This window comes from Haemaphysalis longicornis, unplaced genomic scaffold (genome assembly GCF_048455015.1).
Source record: "Haemaphysalis longicornis isolate Haplotype H1 unplaced genomic scaffold, Haemaphysalis longicornis Haplotype H1 scaffold_9, whole genome shotgun sequence".
Taxonomy (NCBI): Eukaryota; Metazoa; Arthropoda; class Arachnida; order Ixodida; family Ixodidae; genus Haemaphysalis; species Haemaphysalis longicornis.
In genome coordinates, this window is record NW_027526460.1 from 118,185,755 (window position 1) to 118,206,489 (window position 20,735).

At 48.6% G+C, this 20,735-nt stretch overlaps 1 non-coding gene across 1 annotated transcript; it reads right to left on the reverse strand.

Annotated features, from left to right (window-relative positions):
* Positions 1 to 294: 294 nt before the first annotated feature.
* On the reverse strand, positions 295 to 367 carry Trnai-gau (transfer RNA isoleucine (anticodon GAU)). Its single transcript has one exon. It is a non-coding gene; the product is annotated as a tRNA-Ile (tRNA).
* Between the last annotated feature and the right edge of the window lie 20,368 nt (positions 368 to 20,735).

Below are 20,735 nucleotides of genomic sequence, written 5' to 3' on the forward strand. Positions count from 1 at the left end.
GGCAGTGGCGCGCGAGAGCACGTGGACCGAGCTGGACGATCGAGAACGGCAGTCTAGCGCGTGGTGGGCCGGAGGAAGAAACTTCTTCGCTGAGTGACTAGGAGGCACAAGTTCGCCTTATTAAATTACCATCACTCACCCGGACTATTTCGTCATTATTCTTGTTACGTGTCAATATAGAAGAAAATAAGGGCTGGCAGTCAAGAAAACCTCGGAAAGCAAAGGGGAGGTTGTGGTGGGTCATAGAAAGAGGTGAAGAATTTTTTTAGTCGAAAAGAAAGTCGTGAAAAAATGCCCGCCGGGTGGGATCCGAACCCATGACCTCCAGATTATCGGTCTGGTGCGATAGCCACTACGCTACCGGCGGGGCTGTTTCCCCAGCACTTTCTAAGGTATTTATGTTAAGGTATTTTTGTTTCCTGCACTTGGGGGTGGTAGCCAGCGCCACTCGGACTACTCGGGGTGAAGGGGACCTTCTTTTTAACCCCCGGGCCGTGACTCGAGAGTCTACGACATGTCGAGAGTGGTCGACCAGCGTTGAACCCTCTTAAGCTCCCTTTGGCACCAAGACTGCCACAACAGAGGCCCTCGCTAAGCATGCAGCGAATCAGAAAATGGGAAACGAGGGGCTTCGGAGTGGGGAGTGGGGACTTCAGTCCCACTCTGGGCGCGTGTTTTTCTTTCTTTCTTTCTTTCGTATATTTAAAAAATGTTAACTTCATTAACCGCAGCAAACAAGAAAGAGCCTAACCACACCCCTATGCCTCCTTTGGCGTTGAAGACTGCCGATCTATCTTTCTTTATTTCCTCAACGAGCCCCTCATTTTCCTTACTATATATATATATATATATATATATATATATATATATATATATATATATATATATATATATATATCTATATATATAGTCGTGAAGTGGAGTCCTTAGTTGCTGCAGGAATACGCACAAAGTAGAAGTACGCTCTTCGGAGCCTTTATTTAATAAATAAAGTCTCCGAAGAGCGTACTTCTACTTTGTGTATATATATATATATATATATATATATATATATATATATATATATATATATATATATATATATATATATATATATATATATATATATATATATATATATATATATATATATATATATATATATATATATATATATATATATATATATATATATATATATATATTTATATGTATATATATAGAATCAACCCAGCATCTCCAACAGTAGCAAAATGTCATGTCCATCTAAGAGTAGCACATGTGACGCCTACACACTGACCGTTGACGTGGCCGCAATACCAGCTGTACTTCATACAAGCGAACAACGACAAGACCGACCAAAGACATCACGCTCAGTGTTCACGCAGACTCCAACACGCACTAGAACTCAAACAAGCACCCAAACAGGCATCGATGTGAACGTCAACCCTAACAGCGCCCCGAAACAACACACTCCATGCAAAAAAGTGCCACCCCAGAGGTCTGCTCGAAACAAAAGCAAGTGACTGCCACCGAGTAGACCGGATGCTGCAACCCTTAAATCCCGCTCTTTCCTTAAAGCTTAAAAACTAGTCGGCATAAAAGCCAACTACAGATTTCTTCTCCGAAGGTACTCCTCGTATCTCCAAAGCAAAAAGATCCCCAAAAGCCTCCGCCTAAAAGGTAGTTCTTCCCTTGGGTGCTCCCTCCTGAACTAGTTGCAAGGTGGCAAGCGATTCCTAATAATGCTTCGTATTCCCTCCTAGAAATTCTTAGACGCCATTTTACTAGCCAACTCAGCCTCTTGAATGACCAGACTGAAGCTCTTCCGTTAACTGAGCACGACAAACTAGATCTTAATATTTTTAAAAATCGCAAGAAAAATGATCATAGCACTAAGCAAGCGGTTACGTTTCAGCGTTACCTGCTTCCCTCACGAAATACAGCTTGCACTGTAGGACATCAGTATCTCAGTAACCAGGACTATGGAGTGATAGGTCATGTAACGTCCCCCCTCTATACGGAGATTGCTTTAGGAGAACCTTCTCCCCCTGCAAATAATTTTATGGAAGAAACGAGCTCCCTCGGTATCTGCCCCAGCAACGTTATTGACAATTCAAAAACACTAGCGGGCGACGAAAAAGGTATCTTAGACGAGGTCTAACTTTCTGTTCCACAAATAAACGTGTGAATGAATACGAGTTACATAAAGATCTCAAAACATTTTCTCGGAGAATGAGACTAAGATAGTTTTTTTCGGAAAAACAGGACCAACCTGACATTAGCGAGCGCACCTTCCACCATCCTTGCACTTCGACTCCAGATGTAGATCAATCTCCAGAATTAGATCGGTACTTAAAGTCAGTATCAAGGGAAATATTGACAACAATTAAGGAATCAAACAAGCACAAGGATGAAGTTACCCGGAATAGCCTACCAGCCAGAACTTACATCGTCATAAAACAAGCCGACAAAGCTGGTAACGTAGTTGTTTTCTATTCGATTGGATTGGAGTTTTATTGCACATAAGCAACTAAGGCTATCCTGCGCCATTGTTTTCTATTCGATTGGATTGGAGTTTTATTGCACATAAGCAACTAAGGCTATCCTGCGCCAAACAGGTGTAGTGTGTTTACTTGTGTTTGCTTATTCTTAGAACATTTGGAGCTTGTTTAAGATTTTCGCATCTTTTAGAAAACTAACAAGGGAGGAAAGTTCAACAAAGGCATAGTCTCTTATGAGTAAGCTGGGATGAAAAGCGATTTGTTGTCTGCAAAACTGCGGAAAAGGTTTTTTTCCTGATGTCCTCAAATTTCGCACATGAGAGTAGGATGTGATTTACTGTAGATCTTCGTGACATCTCGGTTTATCTTGTTTCAACAGGAGAAAGTTATGTGTCAGATGAGTGTGTCCTATGCGAAGGCGGCATAGAATGACTTCTGTGAGGCGATACTCATGTCTGCTTGTTTGCCAATCTGCTATAGTAGGGCTATAGTAGGTTTAACCGTGTGCAGTTTGTTGTTAGTGTCAGTATCCCATAAGGACTGCCATTTCGTTACGAGTTTATTTCGTGTAAAGTTCATGCAGTCGCGGTGAGGAATGTTTACTTTAGTTTCATTACTGGCCTGTGCAGCACATCTGTCGGCTCTCTCGTTTCCATTAATTCCCATGTGGCTAGGAACCCAGCAGAATGTAATTTTGGTGAATGAACACGGGCCTCGCGCGAAACAGACACCACCCACAGGACGGACGGGACGAGCGCAATCCCGCCCATTGCTCTCGTCTCGTCCGTCCTGTGGGTGGTGTCTTTTTCGCGCAAGGCCCGTGTTTATACACGAAGATGCACCAACTCGCCCAACAACAATTTCTTCTAAACTTGAATATAATTTTGTGTCCGAGAGTTTCGGCTTTTACTACATCGTGTATTATGTCTCCTGCCACAGGCCGGACCGCATTTTTATAACTCAGTGCTGTGATGGCGCTTAGCGAGTCTGTGTAGATAATACTGTATTTGTTTTTTTATTATTATTATTTTTACAGCCACAACAATGGCGTAACATTCCCCTCTGAAAATTGAAGCACATTGAGGTAGCCTGACCACCTTTTCCCATTTCCCTTGCACTACTGCAGCGCCAACGTAGCGTGATGTTTTTGAACCATCGTGTAAAAAGGTGTGTGGTCTTTATATTTTCGTTGAGTGCTAAAAACTACTGCATGATATGTTCACGTGGTGTTTTGGTTTTTTGATACAGTTAGTGTAAAGTCACATACAGGAGGAAAAGTTTACTGAGGTGGTAGTTGGTCATGTCCCTGGGCCATTTCAGGTAATGCATCTAACATACTCAGCTCTTGGCATTTTTCTTCGAATCGAAAAAGTAATAGTTTAACTGATTGGGGTTTGTTAATAAACAGTGTCTTTGACAAATGTTTTGTTACTATGGGGTAACACCGATGTTTTGGTAGAGAACAGATCTTTAGGATGTATGAGCATGTCAGCATTGCTCTTCTGTCTGTGAGCGGTGGTTCATTTGTTTCGACATAAAGACTGGTGATGGGTGATGTCCGATATACCCCAGACGAGAGACGTAGACCTAAATTGTGGACTGGGTCTAATCGTTTCAACTATGATTTTGTGGCTGAGCAATATACAATGCAGCCATAATCGAAGCAGGAGCGTGCAAGAGAGTGGTAAAAGTGTAAAAGGCAGGCCCTGTCTGAACCCCAGTGTTTTCGGTACTGGACTTTAGGTATGTTTAGAGCTCTGGATGCTTTCTTTTTCAACATATTGATGTGAGGCAGGAAAGTGAGTTTTCTGTCAAACATTATGCCAAGAAATTTGTGTTCATTTTGTATGGGTAATTCGATGTCCTTGAGTTGTAGATTGGGATTGGTCTGTGCACCTTGTTTGAGTGAAAAAAGAATACCTACTGTTTTATATGGTGAGAACTGAAAGCCGTTTCTGTCCGCCCATGTTGTTATTCTATTTATAGTTACTGTACTTGTCTCTTGCATGTTACTACATTGGAGGATGTGCAAGCTATTTGGAGACCATCAACATAGAGAGAATACAAATAAGACTTAGGAATTATTTTGGATATAGAGTTTATTTTTACAACAAACAGTGTAGTGATTAGAATACACCCCTGAGGGACTCCGTTTTCGTGTACATAGTTCTTTGAAAGGGTTGAGCCCAGGCGCACTTGAAATGAACGGTTTGCCATAAAGTTGCTCAGGCACTTCAGCATTCTTCCACGGATGCCTAATTCTACTAAATCGCGCATGATTCCAAATCTCCATGTGGTATCGTACGCCTTCTCAAGGTCAAAAAAAGACAGCAAGGCAATGTTGGTTGTGGATAAATCCTTCTCGTATAGTATTCTTGAGGCGAACAAGATGGTCAGTTGTCGAGCATGCTTATTGAAACCCGCATTGGTGAACATCGAGAGGTTTGTTTGATTTTAGAAAAAAGCTTAATCTGGTATTTATGACATGTTCGAACGTTTCGGCGATACAGCTGGTAAGGGCGATGGGTCTGTAACTACTGGGAAAGGTTGGTGGCTTACCAGGTTTTAAGAGCGCTACAATGAATGCTTTTTTCCAACCTTCTGGCATTCTTCCAAATACCCAAATTTTGTTAAAAATCTTCAAGAGTGCCTCAACCGATGAACCCGAGAGATGTGCAATCATTTCGTAATGTATTTCATCTGGTCCGGGGGTGTCCTTCTTGCCGGCCAACAGAGCTCTTTTTAGTTCTTCAAGTGTAATTAAACTGTTGTATGGTACGTTTGTTCAACCATATTGTCACGAAGCCAAGGACGACGCAGTTGTTTGGAAAAGAAACAAGTTTATTGGAGCGAACTTGTGCTCCCCTAACAACAAAAGAATACAGAGGCGGCGAAGCAGCGGTCAACAAAGTGACGTACGTGCGTCGGCGAGCGTCGCAGAATCGAATGCCCCGGCGTCCGCACTGCAGGCTTTTTATCTTTCGGCGTGCGTGGTTCTCGAAACGTCGATTTACATCGAGAACATAGTAGATCCAAGAAGATTATTCTGGGCTGTTCACGTTAGATCGCAATGCTCTCCCTATCACGACAGATCACACATGCGGCACAGAAAGAAAGAATGGAACACGCGCTTTCCTTAGCGCAGAGATAACACAGACCGGCGCAGCCGGGCGATAAAAGTAAAACACAAATAAACAAACCCAATGTATGGTTCGCGGCATTACCCCCCTCTAAGAGTGCATCGACCCGATGCTAACAAAAGCGACAGTCCGAAAATAAAAATAAAATTCGTTATCGTCCGTAGAAAGGCTTAAAGCGAACCACGTGGACGACTTCGGGCCGCTTGCGTCGTCGTGATGTACTGGAATCACCATCGGGGATCACTTCGTAGGTTAATTGCCCAACACGTCTTAGAATCTGGTACGGTCCGAAGTACCGTCGCAGGAGCTTTTCACTGAGTCCGCGTCGTCGAATGGGAGTCCAAACCCACACACGATCCCCTGGTTGGTACTCGGCGTCGCAGCGTCGGAGGTTGTAGCGGCCCGCATCCACCAGCTGCTGGTCCGTTATACGAACTCGAGCGAGCTGGCGGGCCTCCTCCGCATGTTGAAGATATCCGTGGACGTCGGCGTTGAGGTCGTTGTCTTCTACGTGCGGAAGCATGGCGTCGAGCATCGTAGTCGGCCTTCTACCGTAGACAAGCTCGAACGGCGTCAGCTGCGTCGTCTCCTGGATAGCCGTGTTGTACGCAAACGTGACATACGGGAGCACTTCGTCCCAAGTCTTATGTTCAACGTCAACGTACATTGACAGCATATCTGCGATTGTCTTGTTCAGACGTTCTGTTAGTCCGTTCGTTTGGGGGTGGTACGCCGTCGTTCTTCGGTGATCCGTGTTGCTGTAGCGTAATACTCCTTGCATCAGCTCCGCAGTAAATGCCGTTCCGCGGTCTGTGATTAGGACTTCCGGGGCTCCATGTCGCAGCACAACTTGGCTTATAAAGAACTTCGCCACTTCTTGTGCAGTCCCCCTCGGAAGAGTGGCGGTCTCTGCGTAGCGCGTCATGTAGTCTGTCGCTACGACAATCCACTTGTTCTGTGATCGTGACGTAGGGAACGGGCCTAAAAGGTCCATTCCAATCTGTTGAAATGGTCTCGACGGGACGGCGATCAGTTGCAGAAGTCCGGCGGGTCTTGTCGGCGGCGTTTTTCGTCGCTGGCAGTCACGGCAGCTCCGGACGTAGTGGGTGACGTCAGAGGTAAGGCCGGGCCAGTAGTACCTAGCCTTGATTTTTCCAATAGTGCGGGCTGTGCCCAGATGTCGGGAAGACGGGTCGTCGTGGCACGCTTCCAAAATTTCGTCACGAAGGTCCGCCGGAATGACGAGAAGGTAATTCGCTCTTGTGCCGGGGCTGAAATTCTTCTTCACGAGGACGGAGTTTCTCAGGCTGAATGCTGGTAAGCTGCGTTTGAAGGTCCTAGGAACGGCAACGTTGCATCCCTCGAGATACTCGATTATGATGCGTAAGTCGGGGTCGGCACGCTGCTGGGCGGCTAGGTCGCTCTCCGTCACGATCCCGAAGAACGCGCTGTCTTCATCAGAGTCTTGTGGTGGTGGGTCGACGGGGGCGCGGGACAGGCAGTCGGCGTCGGAGTGTTTCCTGCCGGATTTATAAACGACTGTAACGTCGAACTCCTGCAGGCGCAAGCTCCACCGCCCAAGACGGCCAGAGGGGTCCTTCAAATTGGCGAGCCAACACAGCGCATGGTGGTCTGTTACAACCTTGAATGGCCTTCCGTACACGTATGGGCGAAATTTTGAAATCGCCCATATAATAGCCAGGCACTCTTTCTCAGAGGCAGAATAAATTTTCTCCTCCTTCGACAGACCACGGCTGGCATAGGCGATTACCCTTTCGCAGCTGCTTTGCTTTTGGACAAGGACGGCACCCAAGCCTATATCACTGGCGTCCGTGTGCATTTCCGTTTCGGCATTTTCGTCGAAATGAGCGAGCACGGGAGGGCTTTGCAGGCGTTTTTGCAGCTCGCAGAATGCTTTTTCTTGGTCGTTTTCCCAGCTGAAAGGGGTGCTATCTTTCGTCAAGCGCGTGAGTGGTTCTGCAATGCGTGCGAAGTTTGCGACGAAGCGCCGGTAGTATGCGCACAGCCCGAGAAATCTTCGCACGCCCTTCTTGTCTTTCGGCCTTGGGAAGTTCGCAATGGCTGAAGTTTTTGCCGGGTCAGGTAGGACTCCCGCGGCGTTGACGACGTGGCACAAGAACTTGAGTTCCCCGTATGCGAAACGGCACTTTTCAGGCTTCAGCGTCAACCCCGACGTACGAATGGCCTCGAGTACAGACTCCAACCTTGCCAGGTGTTCGTCGAAAGTCCGGGCGAATACCACTACGTCGTCGAGGTATACGAGGCAGGTGTGCCACTTAAGGCCAGCTAGCACACTGTCCATGACTCTTTGAAACGTCGCTGGTGCTGTGCACAGCCCAAACGGCATCACCTTGAACTCGTATAGGCCGTCTGGGCTTATAAATGCAGTCTTCTCTCGGTGTCTCTCGTCCACTTCAATTTGCCAGTAGCCGGTCTTCAGGTCCATTGATGAGAAGTACTTCGCATGGCAGAGGTGGTCGAGGGCGTCGTCGATTCGGGGGAGGGGGTACACGTCCTTTTTCGTGATTTTGTTCAGTCGCCGGTAGTCAACGCAAAACCCTAATGTGCCGTCTTTTTTCTTTACGAGTACGACGGACTCAGCCCAGGCGCTTTTCGATGGCTGTATAATGTCGTCGCTGAGCATGTCGTCGACTTGAGTCCGGATGGCTTCCCGTTCGTGTGAAGAGACGCGGTACGGTGACTGTCGGGTAGATCGGGCTCCATCTTCGATTATTATTCGGTGCTTCGCTAGAGGGGTCTGACGTAGTTTTGCGCTCGACGAAAAATATTCGCTATAGCGACGCAGCAAAGCCAATAATTTGTTCCGTTGTTCTTGCGGTAGCGCCCGATTTACGTAGAATGGCTGCGGACGCTTGAAGGTGTCATCGGGTGTGCGTTCAAAGTCGGCGACCGCGATCACGTCACTTGCTTCTTGCGTTTTTTCGAGGAACGCAATTGCAGCTCCCTTGTTTAAATGCTGGTACTCTTCGGTGAAATTAGTGACCAAAACGTGAGATTGGCGTTGCTTAAAGTGCGCAATCCCTCTTGCGACGGAGACACCGCGGTCGAGAAGCAACCTTCGATCACTCTCTACGATAGCGTCGATGTCAGAAGCAGCATCCTCACAGTAGACGGCGATCATCAAGCTTGCGCGGGGTGGCAGGGTGATGTGATCGTCGGCGATCCTGACAGCAGCACGGTGATCGGGGTTCGGCTGCGGCGTCGTGGAGTAATCGGAGGAAAAAGTTATCGACTTGGTCTGCAGATCAATTATTGCGCCGTTGTCCGTCAAAAAGTGCATTCCCAGAATTACGTCGCGGGAGCAGTTAGGCAAAATAAGGAACTCAGCAGGGTACGTAGTGCCGCCTATGGTGACGCGTGATGTGCACGTTCCACTTGGCGTTACGAGATGGCCTCCTGCTGTGCGTATATGCGGACCGTCCCATGTTGTCGTAACTTTCTTCAGCTTCGACGCAAATGAGCCTGTCATTACCGAGTAGTCGGCTCCCGTGTCGATGAGGGCGACTACGTCAAAGCCGTCGATGGACAGCTGGACGTCGGACGCCGCTTTCCTGGAGTTTCTGGTGCGTCGGGGCGTTGTATCTCGGCTTGTGCGTGTTGACGGGCGGGCACCATGCGTCGTCATTCTCGTCATCTTCCCAGCGGCAGGCTCTGTCGTTTCGGGTAAGCGTCGCGCGGTGTCATTGTCGGGTTCGGGATTCACGTCCGGGTTAGATCGAGTCGTTGGGCTGCAGGTACGGTGTTCGGTGCGGCCATGCGTCGTTGGAGGGTTTTCGTTTTTTCGCCGTTCTGCAACTTCACCTCCAGAAGTTGCTGCTTTTAGTTTCCCCCGGGTGGGCTGGGGGACCTTCCACGTGAGAAGTTAGCGGTGTTATGGCGGTTTGGCGACTGGTACCGGTAGGGCGACGGCGAGCGGTTGAAGCGGGCAGGTCCTCGGTTCGTGTTGGACAGGTATTAGTCGATCTCAGTAGGGCGCTGGCCGGGTCGGGGAGTGGTGCGTCGACGGAGAAACCACGCAGTCCGAGTCTCTTGTATGGGCAGCGACGGTAGATGTGGTCGGCCTCTCCGCAGTGGTAGCACAGAGGACGGTTATCGGGAGTTCGCCATACGTCCGTCTTCCTCGGCGTCTGGTTTCGGGATACCGGGGGCCGGGCGGGTGACAGTGGGCGGCGGTACGGCGGGGCCTCTTCACGGCGTGTTGGTGCAGGGCGGGGTCGACGAACAGCCGCGGAGTATGTCATAGCTTGTGGCTCTCGGGGTACCTCGGATGGCGTAGAAGTTCCCAACGCTTCTTGCACTTCTTCTCTAATCACGTCGGTGAGGGAAGCGACTTGGGGCTGCAGCGGTGTTGGGAGAAGTTTCCGCAGCTCCTCTCTCACTATTGCGCGGATAGTCTCGCGTAGGCTGTCGGCCGGGATCCGCGTGCTGCCAAAGTCGTTCGCATTGGCCGCGCCAACAAAGTTGCGGTCATACTGCTTAGCACGCATTTCGAGGGCTTTCTCAATGGTGCTGGCTTCGGTCACGAATTCGGCGACGGTTTTGGGAGGATTTCGGACAAGTCCAGCAAACAGTTCCTCCTTCACTCCGCGCATTAAGAAGCGCAACTTCTTTTCTTCCGTCATTGCCGGGTCCGCGCGGCGAAATAGCTGCTTCATCTCCTCAACGAAGATCACGACTCCTTCATTGCGGTGTTGCGTGCGCGTTTCCAACAAAAGGGCGGCTCTTTCTTTCCGCACGACGGTAGTGAAGGTCTTAGTGAATTCGCTTTTGAACTGAGCCCAGTTTGTCAAGGAGCTCTCGTGGTTCTCGAACCAAGTGCGAGCCGAATCTTCCAAGTAAAAGAAAACATGCCGGAACGTTTCTGCGTCGTCCCACCAGTTGAATTTCCGGACGCGCTCCAGTTTCTCCAACCATTCTTCTGGGTCTTCTGCGGGGGCTCCTCGGAATGATGGCGGTTCCCGTGGCTGCTGCAGAACGACGGGAGGATTGGCTTGGTTGGGCATGGTGCTGGTTGCGACGTCTTTCTTCTTCGCTTTCTCCGGTAGTAGACCGACCTCGGGTAGTAAATCTTGCACGCGGAGGCTGGCTCTTGTTGGACTGGCTTGGCGGCTTCCAGAGGTTGTAGTGGGCATGAAGGGTGCGTACCCAGCACCTCCACCAGATGTCACGAAGCCAAGGACGACGCAGTTGTTTGGAAAAGAAACAAGTTTATTGGAGCAAACTTGTGCTCCCCTAACAACAAAAGAATACAGAGGCGGCGAAGCAGCGGTCAACAAAGTGACGTACGTGCGTCGGCGAGCGTCGCAGAATCGAATGCCCCGGCGTCCGCACTGCAGGCTTTTTATCTTTCGGCGTGCGTGGTTCTCGAAACGTGGATTCACATCGAGAACATAGTAGATCGGAATGCTCTCCCTATCACGACAGATAACACATGCGGCACAGAAAGAAAGAATGGAACACGAGCTTTCCTTGTCGCATAGATAACACAGACCGGCGCAGCCGGGCGGTAAAAGTAAAACACAAATAAACAAACCCAATGTATGGTTCGCGGCAATATGTTGAAAGTATTTGTTTTTCTGCTCTGGTTTTGTACTTCAAGAATTCTTCAGTGTAATGTGCAGAACTTGAAACTCTGGAGAAGTGTTCCCCCAGTATATCTGCCTGCTTTGTTATGCTGGTTTGTACACCTGGCGCAGTTAACAAGGGGAGTGTGTAGGGGGAGTAGGTACCATTCAGCCTTTGAACCTGCTCCCATACCTTTTTTATGTAACAGAGCTATTTATGGAAGAGACACAGTTTTGCCACGAGGATTTCTCGGCAGTGCGGCGGTTGTATCTTGGTTAAGCTCTTTTTTAAATTTTAACAGGTTTTCCTGTGTTGGGTACTTGTGAAATACACGCCATGATTTATTTTGCTCCTTTTTCGCCTGTTTACACTCTGGAATCCACCATACGTTGTGGTTTTGCCTCACCACTCCCGTGGACTGTGGAATAGCTACGCGTGCAGCATTAACGATGCAGGATGTACATACTTCATTCAGTTCGTCAATGTTAAGACTGTCCGAGAAAAAGTCAAAATTTGCGTGGGAAGTAAACAGTTCCCAGTTTGCAAACTGAAGTTTCCACTGGCGTGGTTTCGTTGGGATCATGGTTGGTGAAGGTAATACGCCGATGATCACAGGTAGATGGTGGCTCCCTTATGGATTGTCGATGATGTCAAGCTTAAAATCACTAAAAACACTCAGTGAACTCAAAAACAAATCTATGCAGCTCATTTTTCCTGAGCTTGGAGAGCAGTATGCAGGTTTGCCGGTGTTTAAAAGACAGACATAATGGATAGAATAAAATCCTCTAAAATCTGACCCCTTGCATCAGTTTTTTCGCTCCCCAAAAAGACGAGTGGGCATTAAAATCGCCATCTAGTAAAAACGGCTCCGGTAGTTGGTTTACCAAGTCTTCAAAATTTTGCAGTGTTACTGTGAGGTGTGGTTCAATGTACACAAAGCGCACTGTGATGGTTTTAAATGCAAGCAGGGCGATGATGATGATGATGGTTTGATTTTATTGGTGCAAGGCCGACAAGGGCAAAGAGCGCCAAACAAAAAGTTATTTGATGAGGAGAGAACACGAAATAAAATCAGTTAAAAAAACTATGAGTACGGCTGCTGTAAAGGGCCAGGGTGAAGAACAAGAGTGGTTTAAGAATAAATAAGGTGGCTGGTGTATAGGACCAGGGGTAAAACTATGGGTGGTATGAGATGAGTTTTAAAAAGTGAACTTCTGTTAGGAACTCAAAGGTGCGCTGAACAGAAAACACGTCATCGTCTCCTAAGAAGTATGACAGGTGTGGTGGAATATGTCGTGTATGTAGTTGCGGGAAGTGTTTTCGTCGTGTAATGTCGAGTGCCTTACATTGTATGAGGATGTGGATCACGGATAGGGCCTCTCCGCACCTGTTTCACAGAGGTCTTCGAGATCCAGTGAGCAGGTGCGAGTGCGTTGCGTGCGTCTGCCCTACCCGTAATCTAGCCGAGGCGACTTCTTTGTATTTGTTGCGTGTATCGGAGGTGTACAGTCCCAAGTGTGGTTTTATTACGTGTAACTTGTCTGTTTGTTCACTCCAATGTGTTTGCCATGTTTTGCGAAGTTCTTTGATGTGTGGCTTCACGTCGGTGTAGGGTAATGTGGTTAGGTTTACTGCATTCGAGAGTGTAGCAGCAGCGGCCATTCGATCCGCGGCTTCGTTCCAGGCTATACCACAGTGGCCAGGGACCCAGCAAAGGACGAGTTCAAATTTGTGGACATACACCGACATAATACCTTTGATGATAAGAATTACAACGTGATTTTTTGAAGACTTTGTTTATGACAATGCCCGCACAACACTGAGGAAATCAGTATAGATAATGGATTGTGGAATGTGGCTTTGGAGTATATGATTAACAACAAGAAGTAGACTATAAGCCTCTGCCGTAAAGATACTAGTATGATTATTCAGAGTTCTGGTGACATTGAGGCCGTGCCCATGCGCCGCGCAGGACACAGAGGTGGAAGTCTTAGAGGCATCCGTATAAAATTTAGAATAATGATACTTCTCCTGCAAATACAAGAAGTGCTGCTGAATTGCACATGTGAGAGCTCGGTTTTTATCTACATGTGTGAAAGATGCGTCGCATGACACAAGGCGGAGATGCCATGGTGCTATGAAATCTGTTACAGAACTTTGGATGGTGTCTAAAAAGGAGACAGCAAGCTCTGACGCTTCCCCTCTAACTCTGTAAGAGAAAAGCGCCGCGAACCATGGTCGATTTAAAAGGAGTTCAGTCATGGAGGTATCATGAAAAACTGATTTAAAAGGATGGTGCGGCATGGATAAAATTTTAAAAGCATAAAGGAGGTCTGTGTATGCTCGCTGACATTGTAGGTTCCATTTGTTGCACTCTACATACAGGCTTTCAACTGGACTAGTTCGGAAGGCACCACACGACAAGAGGAGCCCTAGATGAAGCACAGGGTCCAGCAATCTGAGGGATGTTTTAGTGGCTGACCCATAGACAACGCTACCATAGTCCAGTCGTGAACCTATTAGGCTGGTAAAAACACGCAAAAGAAGTTGTTTGTCACCGCCAAAAGAGATGTACAACAGAACCTTCAGGATATTCGTTGTTTTTAAACATTTATGTTTTAGTTGTTTTACGTGTGGGATGAAGGTGAGCTTTTCGTCAAAGATTATACCTAAAAACGTGTGTTCCTTTTTGGCAGGAATAGAGGCACCGTGGAGTCGAATGTCTGGATCCGGCCGAATGCCACGCCTCTTAGAAAACAGAACACAAGTGCAATTTCCTGGATTAAATTTAAAACCGTTGCTATCTGCCCAGCCGGCTAGCTTCTTCACACCAAGCTGCACTTGGCGCTCGCAGATAGACAAGTTACACGATTTGAAGGAGAGCTGAACATCGTCTACATAGATTGAACAGGAGATCGATGGTGGCAGTGCCTTCTGAAGAGAATTCATTTTACAAGAAACAAAGTGCAGCTCAAAACACCACCTTACGGCACGCCGTTTTCCTGCACATGAACCCTAGAGAGTGCAGTTCCAACTCGCACGCGAAACGTTCTTTCAGACAGGTAACTAACAAGCGTATTCATCATGTTACCCAACATGCCAAAGGACTTCAAATCGCTGAGGATGCCGTACCGCCAAGCAGTGTCGTAAGCCTTTTCAAGATCAAAGAATACTATCATACAGTACTGTTTATTGAGGAAAGCATCTTTAATATATGACTCTAACGCAACGAGTTGATCGTTCGTAGATCGCCCCGCCCTAAAGCTCGCCTGGTAGCTCTCGAGAAGACCGTTGTACTCTAAGAAGTACACGAGTCTCCTGTTTAACATCTTTTCGAAGAGCTTACACAGGCAGCTTGTCAGGGCAATGGGACGATAACTGGCAGGAGAGGAAGGGTCCTTCCCTTCCTTTAGGAAAGCCACTACCATGGCCTCCTTCCAAGAGCGTGGAATGTGCCCCGAAAGCCATATTTTATTGTATAGGTGTAAGAGTGTTTCAAGAGTGTCTGGGTGTAGGTGCTGTATCATGGTGTATGTAATCTTATCTGCGCCTGGAGCTGAAGGTTTCTACGTGCTCAGGGCAGCTCTCAACTCATAGAGAGTGAATTCAGAGTTGTAAGAAGTTTTTGATCTGTCTTTGTCGTGTAAGGGCTTTTTTCTGCAGATGTTTTGTGTTTCATGAAAGTGTTTGTGTAGTGTGCTGAACTAGACACGTGTTCGAAGTGTTGTGCAAGTGTGTTAGCCTGGTCTTCCAGTGTGTCCCCTGTTGTGCTAGCCAGGTAACCAGGGGCAGGCTGTGTGTCTGTTGTCCGTTGAGCTTGCGTATACGTGTCCAGACTTTGTGTGTGTCTGTGTATGAATTAATGGATGTCAAGAAGGTGTGCCAACTCTCTCGTTTTGCCTCACGGCGCACACGTTTTCCAAACGCCTCGGCCCGTTTGAACAAAAAAGGTTACCCGACGTGGGGTACCGACGAAGGATACCCCACGCCTTGTTCCGGGCTTCTCGCGCCCGCTACAGTCCTCATTACACCACGGCCTCCTCTAGTTGCACGGGGCACCAGAGGCGTGGTGAATGGACTTTTCGGCGGTGTCGGGGATGTGCGCCGTGAGCAGTTGGGTAGCTTCTACAACGTGTAGGTGTCCTATGGATGTGTGGTGTAGTTTGGATGTCTCTGTAAATGTATTCCAGTTAGCTCTTGCTTCATTAAACCTTTTTTGGGAAGATGGACTGCTCGGGCCTGTACCTATATACGTTATTGAAGTGGGAAATGGTCACTACCATATGGGTCCGTGCCCACACCCCACTCAAGACATGGAAAGAGAATTGCAGAACCAATAGCCAGGTCAAGATGTGAGTATGTGTTGTGACCTATGTTATGGTATGTAGGCTGTTTATTGTTGAAAAGGCATGCTCCAGAAGATGTAAGGAATTTCTCTATCAGGCGACCTCGGGCATCCGTTCTGGAAGAGCCCCAAAGAGAGTTGTGAGCATTAAGGTCGCCTGTAACGATGTATGGTTCAGGCAGTTGGTCAGCCAGCCCCTCGAAGTCGAAGCTGGTAAGTACATAATCAGGACGAATGTAAATGGAGCATACCGTTATCAACCTACCAAAATTATTGTGAGTATTGCTACAGCCTCAAGGACTGTGTTGACAGCGATAGGGTGGCATGCTAGGGATTTCCGGGAATTATGGCTACACCGCCCGAAGAGTGTGTGCAGCCAACCCTATCCTTTCTGAATACCATGTACCTATTTAAGAAATTTGTGTGATTGGGATTCAAATGCGTCTCCTGAAGACACATCACACTTGGCTGGTTCGAATGCAATATCTCATGGCCATCATCAAGATTTTTAATGAGGCCTCTACAGTTCCATTGAGTAATATTTTCTCTTCCCATTATGGAGATTTAGAAGCTACTGAAGTCTTTGTGTATGTGTGTTCATGTGTATTTCGGGGCTGTTACTCTAGGATTTGGCTTTTTGGGCCTTTCTGCTGCCGGCTTGGGCGTCGGAGGCCGCTCCTTGCGCTGCGTTGCAGGCAGGAACGGCCCGACATCCATCTCGTCGTTGGATGTCCGAGGGGTGCCCGACGAACCGGGCCCCCGGACTTGGACCCCCTTCGGGAGCCCTTCGTTTGAGCCGCCACCGCCGCGGACGTCGGCGACGCCAGAGGTGGCACGGGCGGTGCGGTGACGGTGGGAGCCGATGCGGGGCCCCCGATGTCCATCCCCTCGACACCTTCCGACCCACTGGAGGACGAGGAGGCAGCGGTGGGAGCGGCACCGTTCCCAACAGAAGTGGTTTGCACCACAACTGCTGCTGCCTCAGTAAGCGGCATGGTGCCAGGTTGGGCTGCGTGAGGCGACCCAGTGGGGGGCGGGAGCGGGACCAGGTCAGACCCGCTGAACGGGGTTCTGTGGACACCAGACGCCGCTCAGCCCCCCGGCGAACCGCGTCAGCGTACCTCCCCAGGGGGAAAGAGGCGAACCTCTTACGCGCCTCCGGGAAGGTGATGTTCTCAGTTACCTATATGTGCATTATCTTTTTTTCCAGTTGGAACTTTTCACACTTGCGGGAGTACGCTGCATGCGGCCCTACCGCAGTTCACACAACAGAGGGTGTCGGATGGACAGTTGATACTCGGATGATAGTGCGCCGCGCATTTCGCACACGTCGTTCGGCCACGGCAAGAGTTTGTACCATGCCCGAACCGCTGGCACTTAAAACAGCGCCGCGGATTCGGGATGTACGGAAGAATGGAGCAACGGATAAAACCTGCATGTATGTGTTTTGGAAGAATTGCGCGGTCAAAAGTCAGGATAATGTGCTTGGTGGGAATCTCCTTGTCGTCTCTGCGGATAGTGATGCGTCTCACGGCAGTGACGCCCTGATGCTTCTAGCCGGCAAGGAGATCCGCATCCCTTTCGTTCAGGAGATCTGTTTCGGATATCACACCCTGCGAGCTGTTGAGGCTCCGATGGGGTGTGACCCTGATGTCGAAAACAGCCAGTCTAGTCTGAGCTAGAAGGTTTGCAGACTGCTGCTTGTCATTTATTTCGATTAGAAGTTCACCAGACCTTTGTTTTTTGCACTTATACGATTTTCCTATTATGGCTTCAAGATACTTGGCGATCAAGAAGACTGACTGAGATGTTAGAGGGTGGGTTGGATTGAGGGACTCCATGACAAGGAATCGAGAGTAATGATCTGGTTCAGGAAATGTCAAAGATGGCAATGGGGGAAACGATACTTCGGTGCGGCCCCTTTTAGGGGGCCGATCATGGTTGGGGGGGGGTTACACAATACCATAAAGCATAGTATAAAAGCAGGGAGACGGGGGTACTTTCTCCTTTGACCTTACCCTGGTAGTCAAAGAGGTCCCGGAGCTCCCTGCCTGGTAGACAGGCAGGGAGCCCATCGGCCGGAGCTTGACCAACGCTCCGACGGCCACCGTTCACTGCTTCTAACCCTTGACCTTTCAACTTCTAGCCACGGTAGGTGACAGCTTAAGTATGGGGGGCTCGGGGTACGCGGTGTCGCCACTCACCGTCACCAAGATTACTCAAGGTGCCCCGTGCGGGGTGCAAGCAGGGTGACAGCCGCTGCTTATAGCCTAGTTTTCAGTTTGTCTTTCTCGAGCTGCTACGCCATTTTGGACAATTATTTCCACTCCGCCCGAGAGCCTACTCGCCTGCTCTCGGTCGCAGCCGAAGACCTGGTAACCTTTCAGTATATTGTTCTGTGTAGGTCCTAAGTTTTTTTTTTATGAACAGAAACGGCCACAGGTGACTGTGTGGCGAAGATGTTTTTAATGTCGTTTAAATTATTTAAAAGTCCTCTGCAATTCCAGTGGACAAGGAATGCCATGTTGGTTATTTTATGAACTGAAAACTACGTTTTCGGTCTAGTGATTCGGGGCCAGTGATTCGGAATAAACAAAAGCCCAGTTTGTTTATTCAGTCATGGGAGAGGAGTGTCTGGTGTTACTATTCAGCGTGCAGCTACTCTGTGCTTACGTGCTCCTAGTTTGTGCCTTTCGGGAATGCCCGCATTCCGGATACCAGCTACGACACGCATAAACTTGTCGAGCACCCGAGCACGCAAAGGCCGGTGACCAATGCAAGCGGCCGTGATGGCGCACGTGGATATTCATTTCCCCACCTTTTCTTCCCCATGAATGCACCGACGTCAGGCGACGTCACCGCTGATTCTAGGGGCATTCTAATAGTTCAGTTAGGGTAGATGTGTTTTGTGCATTCGTTCTTTTCATTTCTGCGCAATACGCTGGAGGCCTGTTGACTGTTTCCCTTTGTGGCCACAAATTCTCGCCCTTTTGCGAGAAGTCAAAACGTCGTCGGCCTTCGAGCAAGGCGTTTCTTAGCAGTAGTCAAGAAAGCATCCCATCAGGCTGCTGCTCTTGTGTTGTCGCTGATCATCCCTCGGCCAGCAGTAAAGCAGCTGAGCTTATTTCTGCGCTTTTTGTCGTCAAAACCGATGCAGCTTTCCTGCTCTCCGCTAATTCACTACGCTACCATTACATGACTGGGGCGACAGAGCTCGGTACGGGGATGCCTTCGTTAATGTAAGAACTGGTGCCAGAAGTGCGCACATATCTTTTACGGACTTCAAGGCGTCTTCGAAATCCGCAGAATTCACGAGATTATTGGTGAGTATGGGACCTTCCTTCAATGAGTTTTACTAGGCTTCAGAGAATAGCTGCTCTCGCGTGGTTATTCCCGCAAGACTACAGTGGAACCCCTTTCATACGTTTTTCACCGGGCCGGGAAAGAAAACGTAACAACCTGGAAAACGCAGTGGTGAAGAAACCTTCGAAAAGGAATGAAAACAGCGTAGCTTGGACTTGCAACCAGGTATTTCTGCAACTTTGGGTTTTGAACCTTAAAACTTGAGAATTTAGGATTAACGTTTTTTGCGATCGCTGAAAAACACCACGCGTGGCAACGCAAGGTCCCTAGTGACGTCACCTCTACCGCGCTGGCTGCTTGTCTACTGGGTTAGGCGTCAAGTTTTTCCTCAGGGGCAGCGCCTCCGGTTTTTGGTACGCCGTCAAGGCACGACAAAGTTCGGGGTTGCAAGTTCAATGGTGGTTTCAGAGCTTAAAGCGCACGATGACGACGAGAGCACGTGCTATTCTTCCGGGGGAGCTTTGTGGCAAACACGCACTTCCGGCATTCCGAGGTGAAAGTACTGTTGTAAGCGCAGTGATGATGGCGATATCATAAAGTAACATTGGACCATCTAATGGTGATGAATACCCTCCGTGCGGCTTCATGCAGTCCATTCTGTAGCCAAGCCTGGCCGAGGCTCATTAAACGTCAAAATGGAGGCTGTCGCGTGTTACACGGGTGGCTCTGGCGTGTCAGATCACGACACATTATCCGGAGACGTACTCTGAGCCACGGCGTCACGCTGATGGTTTTAATACATTAGGCTTTATGTGAGCAGCTGCGGGACTAGACAAAAGCTACGTAGTAGACGTGAAAACGCAGCATTGAAGAAGGTGAGAGTGGGGTTCCAGTGCATTTTGGTTCAGTTGCAAAACAGTACTTTGGCCCACCATGAATCTGAAAGTGCCTAGAAAAATGCTGTTGTTAGAGCTTGCAGAAGACAACCGCTTGGATGTTTCGGACGCGCTCTGAAAGCCACAGTTTATACTAGCAGCTACGGCTGACGATGACAAGCTGTCCCAGTGCATTGAGCTGATTCATTGAACAGGATGCCGGGAAACGTCAGGCTGTGGATTCTGGGCGCCAGGTTGAGAAACTCCAACAGGAGCAATAAGAGCGAGAACAGGAAATCCAACAGGAAAGAGAGAAGCGACTGCATGAAATCAAAATAAACCGACTCAAAATCTAAATGTCTTGACCTCAGGTTCCGGGTGAGAGCACTATGCTGCCAATGGTGACTGAGCGACTAACTTTTTGAATCAGTGACCTAATGTAACCCTGCAATGTAGGAGAGGATATTGGTCTTTTAGGGGTGATTTTGTAGTATACGTGCGAGAGGGCCCAACGTAGTCACCGGACATGGCCTCAAAGATTGGCGGCGCTTTTGGCAAGCTAGGCGACGACGTGATTACTGGCCTTTCGAACGAGGAGACAGAAGTTTCTGACAATTTGAAGTCGAGCCTTCGGTTTAAATACAGGCTGTCCCCTGGAGGCCAAGTGTGCTAAAGGCACGTCATGCTCAGAGCTACCCTCTAAGCCGAGGGCCAACATGATGAATCGCCCAAAAAATGGAGGTTTTTGGAGGGCACGACAAGGTGGTTCAGTGTATCTGTCATGTACAGTTTTACCGCCGACTACCGAAAACATAAGACACTGCGTGCAGGCCGAGGCAGATAAAAACACTGTTCACAGGGCAGCTAAGCCAGCCAGAGTTTGTAGCACGTCGCGCACCGTAGAGGCCGAAGAACGGTCTAGGATATTTCATCCAGAAGCCTGACAAGTCAGGGCCTAAAGGCGGAGCATCCGAGACAAACA